An 11,845-nucleotide genomic window follows, 5' to 3' on the forward strand; every position below is an offset into this window, starting at 1 on the left:
GGGGCCCGATCCCGACCGCATGCGCCCCCTCATGGAGCTCCCCCTTCCCCACTGCCCCAAGGCCCTCAAACGCTGCCTGGGGTTCTTTTCATACTACGCCCAGTGGGTCCCAAACTATGCGGACAAGGCCTGCCCACTCATACAGTCCACCCATTTTCCCCTGACGGCCGAGGCTCAACAGGCCTTCGCCCATATCAGAGCCGATATCGCCAAGGCCGGGATGCACGCAGTAGATGAAACGCTGCCCTTTGAAGTGGGAAGCGACGCATCAGACGTCGCCCTAGCCACCACCCTCAATTAGGCAGGCAGACCCATGACATTCTTTTCCCGCACCCTTCATGCCTCAGAAATTCGGCACTCATCCGTCGAAAAAGAGGCCGAAGCTATCGTTGAAGCTGTGCGGCATTGGAGGCATTACCTGGCCGGCAGGAGAGTCACTCTCCTCACTGACCACTGGTCGGTAGCCTTTACAGGGGGGAATGTGGTAAACCACTGTTGCACCTATATTAGGTGATGTATGGTAGGACCTGTACTACAGGTACAACGGTAGTCCCTGCCTGCTGGCTCCGCCCATAGGAGGAGTATAAATATGTGTGTCCTCCGTGCAGCAGTCATTTCGCCAGCTGTTGTGGGAGGTCACACATCTTAGAGCAATAAAGCTTCAGTTGTATTCAACCCTCGTCTTTGTGCAATTTATCGTGCATCACATAAATCCATGCTGACTTTGTTTGCCACTGTTGTCCAAATGCTGTGCTATGAAATCCTTGATAATGGACTCCAGAAACTTCCCTACTACCGACATTAGGCTCACAGGTCTATAGTTCTCTGTTTTCTCTCTCCCTCCCTTTTTGAATAGCGGGGTTACATTCACTACCCTCCAATCTGTAGCAACCATTCAAGAGTCCAAAGAATTTTGGAAAATGACCACCAATGGATCTACTATTTCTACGGCCACTTCCTTAAGTATTCTGAGATGAAGAGTATCAGGCCCTGGAGATTTGTCCGCCTTCAATCCCATTATTTTCCCCAAAACCATTTCTTTACTAATACTAATTTCCGTCAGCCCCTCAATAAAACTTGTGCTTCTCATAACTTCCAGTACATTATTCATGTCTTTCTTTGTGAAGACATGTAACAATGGTAAAATGCCTCTCATATACATACTGGTGGAACTTCTTTACCCCGTATACCATTGACAAGCCTTCTTTTTCAATCTGGGAGTAGCCTTTTTCCGAGCTCTCAGATCCATCATGCACCTTATGGAACAGCGCTGCACCAACACCATAAGGAGAGACATCACAGGTTAACACTGGTCGAAATGCATCAGTAAATCTGAAGAATGTCACAATTGTTTTACTCCGGTAAAAGCTTCTCTCTGAGGCGTCTTCCAAACCCAACATTGGTGCTCTTAGTACCAAATGCAAAGGGGCCAATAATCTTGACAAATTTGGTAGAAAACACCCATAGTCATTCACCATTCCTAAGAATGACTTGAGCTCAGATGTACTTCTGGGGGCTGGCGCCTCTTTTATTGTTCTGACTCCCTCAGCAGATCACTAGCACTCTCTACCTTGAAGATGTAGCTCAAGAGTATCAGCAGTAGCTATGCATTAATACCATTTATCCACGGTGACAAACTGTATCAGAAATATATAGAATGGAAAGTAGGTTTAATCATAACAGAAAAAGTACGGCAGGGATAGACATGATAATATTGCAGGAAGTAACTTGAAAGAAGTACACACGGATGCAAGATTTGTAGTATATTAATATAGATAGCGGAGGCAACGTTGTCTATTATTTCCGTTTATTGTCTTTTGTTGTTCTTGTTCAATTTTTTGAAGTTTCATGTAATCTCTCTCGTTAACCCAGTTTATTGTTGACTGTATCTTTTTTGTCTTTAGATCCCCTTTATTCGTTTCAGTTCTCTCATTTTAAAATAAAGCTGTTCTTTTCGTTTATCCTTATTTTAATTTTATTTATTTGTTTTTGAAAATTAATTCTTGGGAGTTTTGGGCATCACTGGCTGTGCCACATTTAGTGCCCAAATCACATTGCCCTTGAGAAGGTCATAGTGAGCTGCCTTATTGAACCGTCGCAGGCCGTGTGGTGTGCATTTATTTAGTTATTCTTGAAAGGAGACAAGAAGAGATGGTTGACTGATTGCTGGAGCCAGCTGATAAAGTGGAGGACCAACAAATGGCAATTCTCACAGAAATTCTTAAACTTTAATATCATGATAGCAATGAATTCAAGAGTTTTGAATTTAGATGAGAGCGAAAGAATGTGAGTGCTTGAAGGCAGGCAGATGGGCAAGTAAGACAAAGACAGCAACAGTCCATATTTGGCTCCAGCCAGTTCTGCACACCACTCAGCATTCAATGTGGAGCTTATGAACTAGTTTATATCAAGCTTTTGTGGCAGAGGATTAGATAACAAGTTGGCCCCCCAGTTAAGAGTTAAACTAGAAGATTAACCAGAATGGGTCAGTGAACAGCTGAATACCAACAGGAGTTATTCTAGATCAATTCTGTTCCCACAATCAAGATAGTGGGATATCAATAGAAAATATATGTTAATTGAAAAACACTGGCCTAGATCTTCCAGTCAGTGGCAATGTTGGGTCCATTGCCACTGCCCCTGACATTTGCTCTAACTCTACAATGTCACCCATTTTCAGCAGCCTCTGCAATATTTCCTGGATAAGTATCCAGGTAAGTCCCACGTATCTAGCCCAAGTTTCCACCCTTGAGTTCAGGTTCAGAGACATACACAGAGTATTTGAGTAGCAGGGAATACTGGAAGTTTAAGCTTCCTGGGCAATTTGCAAGTATGCCTATCCATCAAGACGTCTGCAGGTATCTGGTGTGCATTCCCCAAGGTACATTCCAGTCATCCAAAGATGAGAAGATTTGCCCCATTTCTTTTTGCCAGTGTTCTCAGAAAATGTTATTTGGGCATTAACTCTTTGTTTCACAGACATTGGTTGTTTTCTGGTCCTTCACTCAAGTGGCACTTACTCAAGGGTGTTCCTTGACATTGAGCTGGCTATCTAATTAAGGCAACTATTGCAACCTTTCCCAGTCTGTCCGCACACAACACTCATGTATCAACACTCCCAGCATTTGATGGAAACCTAAAGTGAGAACAAGTTATTTCAATAGATGCCAAGAAAGCATAGGGTCGAGTGGGGGTACCTATTTGAGATTCTTGGGAGGTTTGGTTTTGGCCAATGTTCATAATCTTGGTACATTTGTTGTAGAGGGTCCCGACCGCTAGTGTCTTTACAAATGACACTTTCAGTTGGGTGTGGGGTCAAAGCGGTGTTGCCCAATGTCTCCGCTTCTGTTTGCCCTGGCAATCGAACTATTGCGTTGAGGTCTTTCACAGAGTGGAGGGGGATAATGTGGGCAGGGAGAAAGCATAAGGTGTCCCTGTATGCAGATGATCGGCTTCTTTATGACATGGACCCAGTCTCCACAATGGATGAGGTAAGGACGCTATTGAGGAGTTTTGTCTCTTTCTCGGCGAATAAGTTGAATGTTGACAAGTGCGAAAACTTTCCAGCTAATTCCCCCCTGGGAAGAGGGCCAAGCTGGGGATGTTGTGCTTTCTCCTTGCCAGAACTAGCTTTCATTATCTGGGAATCGGATAGTCCATGATTAGGCTTCGCTCCATGAACCAAATTATGCTTGTCTGGTGGGTGGGGTTAGGATGGGCTTGCAGAGGTGACATAACTTCCCTCTGCCCTTAGTGGGCGGAGATCAGATGACTAAAATGAATGTCATTCCGAGGTTTCTTTTCTTTTTCAGTGCCTCATAATTTTCCTCCCCAAATCATTCTTTGCTAGAGTCAATAAGTTCATTCATTTGGGCAGGCAAGACCCCGAGGATTCATAGGATGTTTCTGCAGAGAGAGAGACAGTCAGAGAATTAGCCATGCCTAATTTGTTGTTCTATTACTTGGCAGCCAATATTGAAAAGGTGCTTGGGGTGGTTTAAGGATTCCAATTCCATAAGGGGGGTCAGATGGAGGTGGGCCCTGGTTTGGGTTCTAGTTTGAGGGCCTTGGTAACTGCCGCGCTTCCATTTTCTCCAGTGAAATTTACCTCAGGCACGGTGGCGGCATCAACGTTGAGGTTTTGGAGCCAGTTTAGGCAGCATTTTGAGCTCGGCTCCATGTTGATGTCAGCTCGTATTTGTGGGAATCATCATTTTGTGCTGGCGGAGTTGGACTTGAGGATTAGATCCTGGGGAGGGAGGAGCTGGAGAAGTTTGTGCACATGTTTGTAGCGGGTAGTTTTGTTGGATTTGAGTAGCTGTTGGGTAAGTTTCAACTCCCAAGATCTAATTTGATTAGGTATCTCCAGGTGCACGATTTCCTGCATCAGGTGGTCTCATCATTTCTTTTGGCACCTTCGCCCTCCCTCATGAATAGGGTCCTATCTCTATTCAAAGTGGGTGAGGGAAACATTTCAGATACCTATGGTCAGATATCGGCTGTGGAGCAGGATCCATTGGATGAGGTGAGGACGAAGTGCGAGGGGGAGCTGGGTCCAGTTTTTGATTGGGGGAGTGTGGAGTGAGGCCCTTCACAGGGTCAACTCAATCTCCTCCAGTGTTAGGCTCAGCTTGATTCAGTTCAAGGTGATGCACAGGGCGTATCTGACTAGGACACGGGTGAGTGGCTTTTTCTCGAGACTGGAGGATAGGTGTGAACAGCGTTGTTGGGGATGGGCGAATCATACCTATATGGTCTGGTCGTATCCTAAAGTTTTTAGCTTTTGGGTCTCCTTCTTTAGCACCATGTCAAGGATTCTTGGTATTCAGCTGGAGCCTTGTCCATTTTCCAGGTCTCGGACTCGCCGAGGGATGAAGGCGGATGTCTTTGCCTTTGCCCCATTGATAGTCAGGAGACCAGATCTGCTGGGATGGAGAGCTCGTCCCTCGTCGCAGTGCCTCTGGATGGTTGGGTGATTTAATGGGTTTCCAGTATCTTGAGAAGGTCAAGAACACCATTAGGGGGTTGATAGAAAGGTTTTACTCGAGATGGTAGCCGTTCATTTCCGTTTTTAAGGAGCTTGTCATCATCAATTGTTGGGCAGGGGGGTTTATTCGTTAGCAGTTGGGGATTTCTTTGATTTTTAGTTAGGGTTGTAAGGGATGGGGATAGTAGTCTTGAAAATGGTTGGAATGTGTTATTCATGTAGTGTATATGTATGCATTAGGTAGTTATTGTGGATTTATTTTTTAGTAATGAAAAATTATTTTGTAATGAAAATATTTTTCAATAAAAAAGATAGATAGAGATCGTATTAACTCTACAAAATGGACTTAAGAGGAAGAACGTTGGAGTGATTATGAACTAATGTTCAAAATAGCTCTGTAATTTGAAATAGCATTAATTAAGACAAACTTGCATTGCACGAAGTCCAGGGAATTTAATGCTATAAAATATATTGCAAATGGTTAAACATTGCAATAGAGTTATCACCCAGAAGTTACTGTTTCCAATATTGGCAGACAAATGCTTAACATGTTCCGTTATTTTAATGCAGGAGTTAATTCATCTAGTTTAAATGGGTAATATCTCAATAAACTAGCGGACAATAGAATGGCACAAAAATGCAATCAACATTTTTGCACCATGATTATCAACATTAGTTTTTAGACTTGGAAAAATTAAAATGGATAGAGAACTGCAATTTCAAGATCTGGAGCGCATATGATAGATTTATATCTTGGAGGTTTTGCATGATAGTTTTTTACACTCATAGAACATAGAACATAGAACGATACAGCGCAGTACAGGCCCTTCGGCCCTCGATGTTGCACCGACATGGAAAAAAAAACTAAAGGCCATCTAACCTACACTATGCCCTTGTCATCCATATGCTTATCCAATAAACTTTTAAATGCCCTCAATGTTGGCGAGTTCACTACTGTTGCAGGTAGGGCATTCCACGGCCTCACCACTCTTTGCGTAAAAAACCCACCTCTGACCTCTGTCCTATATCTATTACCCCTCAATTTAAGGCTATGTCCCCTCGTGCTAGCCACCTCCATCCGCGGGAGAAGGCTCTCGCTGTCCACCCTATCTAACCCTCTGATCATTTTGTATGCCTCTATTAAGTCACCTCTTAACCTTCTTCTCTCTAACGAAAACAACCTCAAGTCCATCAGCCTTTCCTCATAAGATTTTCCCTCCATACCAGGCAACATCCTGGTAAATCTCCTCTGCACCCGTTCCAAGGCTTCCACGTCCTTCCTATAATGAGGCGACCAGAACTGTACGCAATACTCCAAATGCGGCCGTACTAGAGTTTTGTACAACTGCAACATGACCTCATGGCTCCGGAACTCAATCCCTCTACCAATAAAGGCCAACACACCATAGGCCTTCTTCACAACCCTATCAACCTGGGTGGCAACTTTCAGGGATCTATGTACATGGACACCGAGATCCCTCTGCTCATCCACACTACCAAGAATTTTACCATTAGCCAAATATTCCGCATTCCTGTTATTCTTTCCAAAGTGAATCACCTCACACTTCTCCACATTAAACTCCATTTGCCACCTCTCAGCCCAGCTCTGCAGCTTATCTATGTCACTCTGTAACCTGCAACATCCTTCCACACTGTCTACAACTCCACCGACTTTAGTGTCGTCTGCAAATTTACTCACCCATCCTTCTGCGCCCTCCTCTAGGTCATTTATAAAAATGACAAACAGCAACGGCCCCAGAACAGATCCTTGTGGTACGCCACTCGTAACTGAACTCCATTCTGAACATTTCCCATCAACTACCACTCTCTGTCTTCTTTCAACTAGCCAATTTCTGATCCACATCTCTAAATCACCCTCAATCCCCAGCCTCCGTATTTTCTGCAATAGCCGACCGTGGGGCACCTTATCAAACGCTTTACTGAAATCCATATACACCACATCAACTGCTCTACCCTCGTCTACCTGTTCAGTCACCTTCTCAAAGAACTCGATAAGGTTTGTGAGGCATGACCTACCCTTCACAAAACCATGCTGACTATCCCTAATCATATTATTCCTATCTAGATGATTATAAATCGTATCTTTTATAATCCTCTCCAAGACCTTACCCACCACAGACGTTAGGCTCACCGGCCTATAGTTACCGGGGTTATCTCTACTCCCCTTCTTGAACAAAGGGACCACATTTGCTATCCTCCAGTCCTCTGGCACTATTCCTGTAGCCAATGATGACCTAAAAATCAAAGCCAAAGGCTCAGCTATCTCTTCCCTGGCTTCCCAGAGAATCCTAGGATAAATCCCATCCGGCCCCGGGGACTTATCTATTTTCACCTTGTCCAGAATTGCCAACACTTCTTCCCTACGCACCTCAATGCCATCTATTCTAATAGCCTGGGTCTCAGCATTCTCCTCCACAATATTATCTTTTTCTTGAGTGAATACTGACGAAAAGTATTCATTTAGTATCTCGCTTATCTCCTCAGCCTCCACACACAACTTCCCACCACTGTCCTTGACTGGCCCTACTCTTACCCTAGTCATTCTTTTATTCCTGACATACCTATAGAAAGCTTTTGGGTTTTCCTTGATCCTACCTGCCAAAGACTTCTCATGTCCCCTCCTTGCTCGTCTCAGCTCTCTCTTTAGATCCTTCCTCGCTTCCTTGTAACTATCAGACGCCCCAACTGAAACTTCATGCCTCATCTTCACATAGGCCTCCTTCTTCCTCTTAACAAGAGATTCCACTTCTTTGGTAAACCACGGTTCCCTCGCTCGACCCCTTCCTCTGCATATTCTGCATATTTCACAGAATTTTCTCTTCATGAAGGTTTTACCAATTGTTAATCCCCTCCCTCACGAGGCAAAGTAAATAGTAGAAGATTGATGACAATGCAAATTGGGGCCAAGATTCTCCGAAATCCCAGACAAGTGTTGACGCCGCCGTCAAAATCAGCGCGAGCACGCCGGCGTTAACGAGCCTCCAGGCTCAGTCATTCTCCCCTTCCTCGGGGGCTGCAGAGTGCTGTGCGCTGCTCCGGTGCCGAAAGCCGGCACTGCACGGCCGGCATGGGTCCGCACATGCGCGCCACGGCCGTCTCCGCGCAGGACCCCGGGCAAGATGGCAGAGCCCTACAGGGGCATGGTGCAGAGAAACATAGGCGCCCCCTGGAATGAGCGCGCCTGATCGCAGGCCTGGCCACCTTGGAGGCGCACCCCGGAGTCAGCTCCCCCCTTCCCCCCACCAGGACGGCCCCCGCAGCTAGAACGCCAAGGTCCCGCAGGGTAGAACCATATGCGAACAACACCGGCGGGACTCAGTGGAACTCGGCCCGTCGAAAGCGGAGAATCGCCCTGGGAGCCGCTTTCAACGGCCCACAACCGGCGCCGCGGCGACTGTGCCGGCGCAATTGGCGCTGATTCTCTGGTCATCAGCGGCCTGCGTCGGAGTGGCGTGGCGGGATTCGCGTGCCCCCACCCCCCGATGATTCTCCGACCCGGCGCAGGCTCAGAGTATCCCATCCTATAAGTGGCCCATTTTAAGGTGGATAGGTTTTTTAACTAAGATTAGTGAAGAGGAATAAGATTGCTCTTCCTAACAAACCCAAATAAAGTAATTCATATAGTTAAAGCAAAGAATGAATTACACAAAATAAAGTTTAATAAAATTTGTTTATATTTGGCAGCATGCAACTGAGAAATGATTATGTACTGTGATGCCTAAAGCACCAATTTGCCAGGCAAAATAGTTGAATGGCTATTATTTCACAAATGTTTGTGCTCTTATGAATATGATAAATCATTAACATTACTAACTGAAATTATATTTGTGTCTCTTGTTATTTACCCTGATGGCAAATCCACAGAATATCCCTGTTTGAAAGGTCAAACCAACACAAGCACAATGTTGGAAGATTATGGTGCTTCAGTTGTTAATGATCAAAATAAATATGGTTTGAAGTGCATTATTATGTATCTGATGTTTGTTTATGAAAGTTGGATAGTTTTTATCCAATTATTCTTTGAAAATTTGCACAATGGGAACAATATGTTATTCGGGATATATTAAGGGCAAAAGGTTTTCTGCTCTGCCTGGGGAAGTTGTCGGTCATGCTAAGATCCTCAAAATGACTGACATCTTGAATAAAGAAATTTGAACTTCCGGTCACACAACAGCGTTTCAGGTTTTTAGCATATTACTGTAACAAATAAATTAAATGCGACATTGATTAAATTTCTATTTTTGTAAGCAAATTATACTTTAAACAAAAGAAAATTGTTGATTTCTAAACCAACCAGAAATCCTACTCCATGGTTACACTTTACACGGTCTCTTAAGTGTAGAATTTATTTGCCAGGATGCAGTCCAAAGTAATTTTTGGAGTGTTCATGAAATTGCTTCCCTCTTTTCCTTTTCCTAGCCAGGCAATACCTAATCCTAGAATTGATTTTCATCATGAGCTGAAAAGCTAGGCAAATCCTCCAGTCTTGTTTAAACCTTCATGAGTCTCTTCAATCTGAGCATGAGCACCTACCTATGTTTTGTATATTGACTGACAGGGTCAGAATTTTCTCTGCTGAAGATTCAATCAGCCCCGGCTGATTGGCAGCAAAGGAAACTGGGGCAATTCGCATCAGGGAGTGGCGCTGATGAGCTGTGGCTGCAAACTGGACTTCACCTTGTCATTCCCGAGATGCTGTTCTCACACAGCGTCCTGCCTGCCTGCCTCCCTTTTCAAATCAATGAATGGACATGTGAGCAGAGACAGACAGACAGACCTTGCAGCGGAGATTCTCACTCCAGCATTCCCACACTCCAGGCTATCACCGCGGATGAGATGAGCGGACTGAAAGCTTCTATTCTCGGGAGAGGAAGATTCTGAGAAGCAGCCAATGGTGGATAATTTTCAGCCTCCTCAGGTTACAGAGATGACAATGGCCCCTTGAACTGGCATAAGCAATTCCCATTTTCCCAGGGAGATCAGCAATCGCCATTGACATTGTGCCTGCACAAGCAGTCCACGATGCAAACCTTACTCCCATCTCCATATCCTTACAGTGCCGTTACCTCACTGTCCATCCGCAACAATGCTCACTAAGTCATGGTGGAGTTTGGCGACTGTGATATTAAGACAGTGGTCAGTGATGGCCCCCTGGGGAATCCCTATAAACTGAAACAGTTCCATTTGCACTGGGCACAGAGAGGCAGACAAGGATCTGAGCATACTATTGATGGCTAGTTGTACCCTAGCATGCTTCAGTTGGTTCACTGGAACTCAACAAAGTACAAAGCCTTTGACGAGGCAGCCATGTCACGTGATGGATTGGCTGTGGTCGTGTATTCCTGGAGACTGGAGGTAAACATGCAAACCTGCAGGGATTAACAGTTGCCTTGTACATGGTTAAATTCAAGGAAGCAAAAGCACAGTTTAAGGACCTTGACCCACAGTGTTTGCTACCAAAATGCAGGAATTGCTGGACATACCCAGGCTCTCTGACCACCCCTCCATCTATGAGAGTGTGACATGGTTTATCTTCAAGGAACCCATCCTAGTGTCTGAGAAGCAGATGGATAAGATCTGAATGCTTCCATTCTCGGGAGAGGGAGATTCTGACAAGCAGCCAATGGTGGATAATTTTCAGCCTCCTGATTGCTTCCTTCAAATTGTAGCTTTAACCAACCTTGCACCAACTCCTGATCAAAACTGAAGACAATATACCCACAGGGGATAGAAAGAGCAAAGTGAGAACAAGAGAGACCGAATGGAAGACTGGTCAGTTCACAGCGCCAGGGACCCGAGTTCGATTCCCAGCTTAGGTACCTGCCTGTATCCAGAGTCTGCACATTCTCCCTGTGTCTGCGTGCTCCTCTGGGTGATCTGGTTTCCTCCCACAAGTCCCGAAAGATGTTCTTGTTAGGTGAATTGGACATTCTGAATTCTCCCTCCGTGTACCCAAAAAGGCACCAGAGTGTGGCGACTAAGAGATTTTCACAATAACTTCATTGCAATGTTAATGTAAGCCTGCATTACTAATAAAGATTCCTATTATTATTAGGACTAGTTATCTCTATTGTTCTCTGCTCTGAGTGACATCTTAATAATCCTATGAGATGACTTTCTATGGACTCTTCCACTCTCAAAGGCGATCTCCATGATAATATGAATCACATGGGCCTTGTATCCAGGCAGAAATGCTAATTAGCAGTCTTCCAGACCCCCAACTCCATTCTATCTTGGACATAAATTGACAGATTAAAGTATAACTGTTTATAAATCCTGACATTCCGAACCAACTCCCTATGATTTGGAGACTAAGGACCAGATTTTCAAGAATCAGGAAGACTCTGTGGACCTTTAAAAATGGGAAACAGGGATCTAGATGAGGAAGCCCAGCCCCATTTCTGACAAATCAAATTTGTGCTGCTAAGAGAAAGGGTACAGGGTGTGATTCATCCAGGAAATGTACGTGAACTCCGCCGGGCCACTTGAATTCGGTGCTGAGTTTATAGAGACCCTATTTTGGCTGTTCTAAGGGCCCTAACCTGCAGTGTGAGAGTCATGAATTGAGAGGGTAGATGTAAAGGTTCTTGAAATATAACCGTCATGAACTCCGGTTTATAAATGTGCTCCTCTGGGTGATCTGGTTTTCTTTAAACCTAAACAAAAAACTGACTGTGGCTGTCAGTGGGTAAATGTTGGACTGCTTTGACCGACAAGTGTAGAATAGGTAAAAAGTAGCATCTGGTCATTTAATTTCAGGAGAGCTTTTTGTTAACATGTTGCCAAGCATTATGCTATTATGAATGCTTGGCTGAGATTCAAAGCTACAATTACCTC

General features: G+C 44.7%; 1 pseudogene; it reads left to right on the forward strand.

The window, feature by feature from the left end:
• The first annotated feature begins 8,910 nt into the window (after positions 1-8,910).
• Positions 8,911-10,715, forward strand: LOC119972020 (annotated as a pseudogene).
• The last annotated feature ends 1,130 nt before the right edge of the window (positions 10,716-11,845 follow it).

This window comes from Scyliorhinus canicula, chromosome 9, assembly GCF_902713615.1.
Source record: "Scyliorhinus canicula chromosome 9, sScyCan1.1, whole genome shotgun sequence".
Lineage (NCBI taxonomy): Eukaryota > Metazoa > Chordata > Chondrichthyes > Carcharhiniformes > Scyliorhinidae > Scyliorhinus > Scyliorhinus canicula.